The following is an 8,158-nucleotide window of genomic DNA, read 5'->3' as shown; positions in this document are numbered from 1 at the left end:
AATTTGACCAATAAGCATGTGAAGCCCTGTTCACCATCATTAGTCACCGCTGAGTAGGCTCCGACTCCTGGGGACCCTGTATAGGGTAGGGCTTCTGAGGCTGTAAATCTTTGCAGAAGCAGAAAGTCTCATCTTTCTTCCAAATGCTTACTTTGTGGCTGCTGCTGTTGCATGCCACTGAGTCAGTTCCAACTCGTAGCAACCCTGTAAAGGGTTTTTGAGGCTATAAATCTTTACAAGATCAGAAAACCTCATCTTTGTCCCTCAGAGAAGCTGGTGGATTCAAACTGCTGACCTTGCAGTTAGCAGTCCAATATGTAACCCACTACAATGGCTCCTTGAGTGCTGTTGTTGTTTTTAAGTGCCATCAAGTTAGTTCTGACTCAGAGTGTCCCTGTATAGGGTTTCTGAGGAGTGGCTGGTGGGTTTGAAGTTCAAACTGACCTTGCTGTCCAGCACATTATCCTGCAGTGCCTAGGAAATACAAATTAAATGTACAATGAGATAGTACTTCACTCCCACTAGAATGACTTTAATAAAAAGGACAGACCATAAGAAATGTTGGTGAAGATGTAGAGATTCTGTAACTTTCATACATTGCTGGGGGAAATGTTAGAAAATAGTTTGGAATTTTCTTAAGAAGTTAAACATAAATTTATCATTGTTGTTGTTGTTGTTTAAGTGCTGTCGAGTCGGTTCCGACCCATAGAGACCCTGAACAGGATTTCCGAGGCTGTAAATCTTTACGAGAGCAGAAAGCCTCATCTTTCTCCCGCAGAGCAGCTGGTAGTTTTGAACTGCTGACCTTAAGGTTTGCAGCCCGATTCGTAACCACTAAGCTACCAGAGCTCAGCCCAGCAATTTCACTCTTAGATATTTACCCAGAGAAATGAACATATACACCTACACAAAGACTTATCTGCAAACGTTCATAGCATTACTCATGATAGATGAAAATCAACTGGGGAATGATTAAACAAAGTACAATACTACTCAGAACTAAAAGGAATGACCCTAGCAACATGAAGGGCCTTGAAAAACTTTGTGGAAAATTTCCATTATCTTTCCATTCCATTTTTCCATGAACTTCCTGAAGCTGCCTCCATGGATAAACCTCAAAAATATCATGCTAAGTGAAAAAAGCCAAGACAAAAAAATCCATATATTATATGATTCTGTTTTGTGTTTTCCTTTCAGATTTCCCTTCTAGAAAAAGCAAACTAGACACAAAAAGTAGATTAGTGGTTTCCTGGGGTTGGATGTAAGTTAAATCATAATAGGCTACATAGTAGGGTTCTTCCTTGTAATGTAGGGCTATTCATGTGGTTTCTTCTCCGTGTGTGTGTGTGTGTGTGTGTGTGTGTATACTCTACTTTTTCTATAAAACATCATTGAGGAGGGACTTAGCTGGTTTATGACCCACTTTATTCTGCTACAAACTCATTAACATAAAGAAAACCCCTATTTCCAAATGGGGTTATATTTACAGGTACAGGGGTTAAGACTTCAACATAACTTTTGGGGGGACACAATTCAATCCATAATAATTCCTTAGGATTTCCTACATATCAGTTGATACCATTTGCAAATAGAGATGGTTTTACTTCTTCCTTGCTAATCTTGATATTTTTCTTGACTAATTCTCCTGGTAAGAACCTTCAGCCCTCTGTCAGTGAGCAAATTCTTTTTATTCCTAGTTTGTTGAATATTTTTTATCATGAAAGGGTATTATACTTTGCCAGTTGTTTTTTCTACATCTACTGAGATCAGTTGGTTCTATTTTTCCAATGAACCAACCTTGCATTCCTGGAACAGATCCCACTTAGTTATAGTGTACAGCCCTTTCTATAGGTTACTGATTCTGAGTGCTAGCTGTTTTTTCTCTTTCCATTAACATGGAGTCTTGTGAAATTTTATTCAATTTCAATGGTACAGACAAGAAGCAACTTTCACAGTTTAACACAAATAATGCAGCTGTGTAATTATTGACTTGGATGGCTATAGCTGAGGTTGTTCAGAGTGCCAAGAGCATCTGGATTACTAGCTATCCAGTTTTCTCCATTCTTTGTTTGCCATGCTGGGATCTGTTACTCCTAACTAGAATGGAAATGAGGTCTATTTACAGAAAAAGTGTTTTATTCTTACTCAATTAACAGAGGTTTGAGTCTGCAAATGGATCATTTATTTCCCAACTAGGTTTACCTCTAAGTGAACTTTGCACAGTCTAGCCTTCGGGATAACACCTTTAAAATAATGGCTCCTAGTTACTTCATAGGACATTTTTAAATGTTTACAGATTTGGAAAGTCCCTGAAACCCAGTATACTTGATTCTTTATAGCACCCAGATTCATTATACATATTTAATGTATAGTTACAGAACCTACACTAACACCTTAAACATTCTAATCACATTATTGGTTCCTCTAGATAACATCTTACAAAGCAAAATTCAGATTTATGCTATCTATTACTCTATGGCAGTGTGATAGGCACTGTTAGCAACTGAACACAGGTAGGTTCTGAACTGAGATATTAAACTGACAATGATTCTAAAGCTATTAAGAACCATGATTAATAGTCCTAGAATATAGGATATTAAGTGAATTGGAAAATGAAAATGATTGAATTTTATATAGCTCCTGAAGGAGCTCTGGTAGCATAGTGGTTACGAATCGGGCTGTGAACCTTAAGGTCAGCGGTTCGAAACTACCAGCTGCTCCGCGGGAAAAAGATGAGACTTTCTACTCCCGTAAGGATTTACACCCTCAGAAACCCTGTACAGGGTCGCTATGGGTCGGAACCGACTCCACGGCATGTAACAACAACAACATATAGCTCCTGATTGCCCAGTTTTTTGTTTTTTTTTTTTTAAGTGGGAAAAGAAACCGTTCATCCAGTTTCATGCAATTAATGCATTAAATACAAATCTACACTGTAATTAACTGTGAAGTACTTACATCCTTCAGATAAAATTGAAAAAAATCAAGCCTACTGGAAGACTTGGTTTCTTTAATAATCTTGTTTCAAGTCCACATTTCAGTAGCCTGGAGAACAGAACCACTTACTGTAACACTAAAACTTTAGCATCTAATAGTTCCAGTGGTGTTTCTCTCAGCAACCCACTTGGTTTTAGCAGTGAAGCTTCAATACCCAAAGTGTGACAATCAACATCTTTATGACTTTTAGGATTTTCATACTTGAAGGAGCTCTCAACGGATCCTACCTGTACTTACAAGTCAAGAATCTGTTAAGATTTCAAGAATCAACAGGAAATACTTTGCCTTGTATCAACAGTTGTACAAAGCACCTGTGGAGAATGAATGTCAGAAAATAAATCTCTGAATGGAAAAAATACTATTTATCACTAAGCTAAAAATATTTTTGCCAATGCAAATGGTTACTAGGGTATGCATTCTCAATGGGGACAATAATCTTAACTCTCTTATGTACAAAGCAGATACACATATACTACATTGCATTTACCCTATTGAATTCTGCCAAAATTATGTGTATTTTGCATTTATAACTTCCTTGAAGAAAGAATAGGGTATATCTCAGATAAGATTTTTAGAGTAATTAAGAAATTCAATGTAAGAGGAGGCTTTATCCTTAAAAAGGGACACCAAGATAAGAAAATCAATTGATCACAATTAAAAGTATGGCTATAGCATCTAGAAAGAATTAAAGCCAATGCACTGGCACAGCCGAGTTCCAAAATTAATCTCAATAATTTCAAAATAATGATCTGCAGTCTTTAAAAAGTCTTCCTCTTTCTTTACAGTGTATTGCCACAGGTGAATTACCTATTTACTACATAATATTGTAAATAAACACTACCATGTGATTATGCAGAGAAAACTATAATCAGACAAAGATCATAATGTGGTGTTGGCTGAGTGCAAGTATTGAGGATTTTTGAGTCTGTGTTCATATAGACTATTGGTCTGTAGTTTTCTTTTCTTGTGATGTCTTTGGTTTTGGTGTCAGAACAAAACTGTCTTCATAAAATGAGTTAGGATGTATTCCCTCCTTTCCTTTTTTTGGGGGGATGGGGTGGGGGTGAATTCTTAGAATATGGGTTATAATTCTTCTTGGATTGTTTGGTAGAATTCGCCAATGAAGCCATCTGAAACTGATAAGTCTGTCGCTCTTACAACCTCATGAGACCTTGTGCCAGTTATCAATTTATTTATTGCCTCTCAGGCTCCAAATTCAACCTTCATCATGTGCTCTGATAAAATGGATCTGGGCCTTTTAAATGCTTTTCCTTCATCACCAGCTGTCATGGTACTAAGTTTTGTTGCTCAAAAGTCTACACAATGAAGAAACATTATAAGAGGAACGAGTTTTACTTTCCGATTCCAACATGCTTACTGCCACACTCTTGCAGTATGACTCCTGTTATGCTTAGTGGCCACAAGGGCCCAGTAACCAGCAGTTTCCCCTAGTATCCTATCAGGCAGTTTTGTAACAGAGGCTTCCAAGAGATACTTCCCCATCAATAGCTTCCTCCAGCACCCTAGAATTGTTGGCAAGTTCCATTGGCAGTTTCAAAGTGAGTTCCTGCCATTCATTGAGCCATGGCCCTACCCGCTCCAACAAGTTTTGCCAGCCTGAGCTGGTGAGGGCAAGACTCTTCCTTGGGTGCTCTATCTTAGCTTTAGGAATAATGACTATTTCTTAAAACTGGTATTCCTGTACTATTTAGAACTCTCTTTACTTATTAGCCAATCACTTGTTATTCCAGTGCCCTGTTATAGTTATAATTCTGTTGTTGAATATTTCCTGTTCAAATTACTGGCTGTATATGATAGCCACTATCTGGGCCTACTGTGTTCAGCCCATGGGATTTTTGAACTGGTGAACTAGTTAAATCATGCTGATGGTTCTGTAAAAAAGTTCTTGATTTCACCCACTGAATCTTTCTACTTTCGGTACCTATAAAGTTGCAGTAGATGAACATACTTGTTTGCTTAGTCATGTCCTTTGGAGATGTTATTTTTGTTTTTCTCTATGAGGCTGGGGTTCTTCCCTAACAAGTTCCAGGTGGAAGTTTTGTTTCTTCTGCAGGTGATGGGGCAAGCCATGTGAGTTTTGGAGGAAGGAAAGTGAGCTGAAATTTTTAAAGATGGGTAGTAAGTAACCTTAAGGAGAAAGGACTAAAGTAGAAAGAGTGAAGACGACAATCAGTCAAAGGCTGTGATAAGGGACTGAACGGTGGGGCAAGGGTCTGGAAAAGAGTCAGCAGGAAAACCCATCTCTTGGGATCTGATTCCAACAAAACATTCTTTGATGTAGTTTGGGAACTGAGTTTTTCTTACAAAACAAATTGCTCCCCACTGCTTATAGGATAAAGTAAAAGTGTCCTACTAAGACATAAACAAGACGTCATGTTTTTATGCCTTTCAGGAATGCTCTATCCTTGCCCCTTTTTTACTCCGGCACTATAGGTTAATACGCTGAACTGCAAGGCCTGTTTGAACTGTAAGATCGACAGTTCAAGCTTACCAGCCGCTCCTTGAAAACCCTATACAGGGTCACTATGAGTCGGATCCGACTCAACTGCACTTAACAACAACAAACCCTATAAGGAGTGCTGGTGTGGTGCTGTAAGATCAGCACTGGACCGCAAAGTCTGTTTGAACCACAAGGTCGGTGGTTCAAGCTCACCAGCCACTTCTTGGAAACACTATACAGGGTCACTATGAGTCAGAACTGACTTGACAGCACTTAACAATTACAACAACCCCACTGCCACCCCTGGGGAAACACTCAGAAAATGGTAAAATGGGTACTACAGAAGGGACTTGGTGACGCTGCTGCTCTGACTACACTGTTATCACAGTAAACTAACAGTGCCCCAGACAAGGAGTCCTAGTCCGCCTGGGTCATCAGGCCTGTGAAGTCACATGTGGGGGCAGTGTGGCATTGAGGAGGCTGGGAAGCACATACCTACTGCTACGTCACCTCCTGCTGCTTCTGCATTTCCCCCAATCAACTTGGCCACTTTTACAACCAGAAAAGGCAGTACACACTCTTAGAAAATAAAAGAACTTTGTAAGCATGACGTCAGGGATCCTGGAGCCCCAAGAATCACGGGGCGTGAATTTGAAACAGATCCCACACACTAGCTTGTGGCCTCAATTGCCCAACTGCACATGAGTGGATTGGTAGGTCTTCGGGACCCTGTGCCTTAGGTCGCCAAGGAGACCAAACACCAAAGTGAAGATTCTCAGCATAGGACTGTCCCTTATGGGCCTTGACCAGGAGGTGCTGGTAACCCACCCCCACTGTCTGGGCTTTCAGCCTCTAGGTGACCACACTCTGGGTTGTTGAAAATATTTACTTGGGAATGAGCCAAAGGGCTCAAGTGCTGCTCTCACAGGAAAGTGGACTTGAAAGAGTTCCTCAGGCTGGCTTGAGTTAATTTTCTTCCAGGAACCCCACTACTCAAGGTCTGCACCTTGAGGAACAGTTTAGGCATCATTTCCCACCTTTCCTCTGTTCCTGGCCTTAGCCTAAGGCCATTGGGCATCCTTTGAAAAAGCCTTGACCCAACCAGAATTGAGACAGGCTTGGTCGTCTAAAACCTACAGGTTTTAGACTCTCTGTCAGGTTGCAGTTGGGAGAAAAGAAGTAGAATCTACACCATTTTCCCCTAGGAGTTTCCCTGCCAAGGAAACTGAACAGGAACAAACAGTTCTTACAACAATCTGGCTGCAAAACAAAAGTTACAGAAAACCCCCCAAAAACACAAGTTATATTTTAGTTGGCCTTTCGTGACATCAGAGGAAATGTCTTTGTGTGTAAGATGTTTCACTTGTAGATAGCATATTGAAGGATCCTGTATTCTTATCCATTCTGCTACTCTCTATCTCTTGATTAGGTATGTTTAATCCATTTGCATTCATTGTAATTATGATAGGTGTGAATTGATTGCTGTCATTTTTCAGTATGTCTTTTTTTCTTTTCTGGAAAAGTTTTTTTTTGGGGTGGGTGATGGTGGGAAAGACACAGTGGACAGGATCCTGCTCAGTCTTTCTTGGCAGTCGCTTTCCTCCTGGTGGCCAAGATGTTGCTCAACTCTTTCTTCTTGGCCTTGATGTGCATCTCCACTGTTTTTTTTTTTTAAATTAACTTGAGCTCCTGCTTGTCCTTGGAAACCTTGAGCACCTCTGTGTAATGCCGCTCATAGGACACAAAGCTGCACTCCTGCAGGATCACATCCCGCATTACTGGTGTGCTTAGCGAGGCGCCCGTGGTGGCTCTGCCTCGCTTTGCTCATATTCTTGGTTACCTTGTTGCCCTTGCTGAGGCCAACGGTCACAGGGTAGTGCATAGTCATGGCTGCTATTCTTCAATGGCTGCTGTGGTGGAAGGCAGTATGTCTTTTTGTTGTGCTGATGGTTTCTTTGTTCCACATAATATTCTACAGTGAGTTCATTTTGTTTGTGTTTTTTTCTTTTCATATTCATTTGTTGTGTTAATGTTTACTAAATCTGATTTTTCACTTTTTATTGATGTGAAAGTATATTAATTTTCTTTGAGGTTACTGTGTATTTTTTCCCCATTGAAAAAAAAGTCTACTTTATCTTGATATCTACTTGACTTCCTCACCATTTGGAAGTTCTCTATCCACACTATTCTCTTTTTGATTTGTAGTTGATTTCTTTATAAATTGATATCTCTGGTACCCGACTTTCAGTTTTATACTTCGGCAAGGGCTGTTTGAACAGCAGGATCACTATGAGTCACAACCGACTTGATGATACTTAAGAATAAGAACAACACGTTTATTTCACTTAAAATATTTCTATAACTGGATTGGAGCCCTGGTGTGGTGCTGTAGGATAAACACTAGACAGCAAGATTGGTAGTTCAAACTCACTGGCTACTCTTGAAAACCCTATACAGACAGGGTTGCTATGAGTCAGAGCTGACTCAATGGCATACAACAACAACAATATCTAGATTGAGTTCTGGATGATATAGTCATGCATGCTAATCTCAGGCTGTTGTCAGTTGTTGGTTCTCAGTCCAAAGACAAACACCCTTTAGTACTTTTTGTAAAATTGGTCTGGTTATTATAAATTTAATTTTTGTTTATTTAAAAATATCTTAATTTCATACAGGGACTGAGTCATGATTGGAATGGGG

At 39.7% G+C, this 8,158-nt stretch overlaps 1 pseudogene; it reads right to left on the bottom strand.

Moving 5' to 3' along the window:
- Positions 1-7,033: 7,033 nt before the first annotated feature.
- Positions 7,034-7,346, bottom strand: LOC102818629 (annotated as a pseudogene).
- Positions 7,347-8,158: the final 812 nt, after the last annotated feature.

The sequence above is a fragment of the Chrysochloris asiatica genome, unplaced genomic scaffold (assembly GCF_000296735.1).
Source record: "Chrysochloris asiatica unplaced genomic scaffold, ChrAsi1.0 scaffold00053, whole genome shotgun sequence".
In the NCBI taxonomy this organism is placed as follows: Eukaryota; Metazoa; Chordata; class Mammalia; order Afrosoricida; family Chrysochloridae; genus Chrysochloris; species Chrysochloris asiatica.
This window is presented reverse-complemented; position numbering and strand designations above follow the sequence as displayed.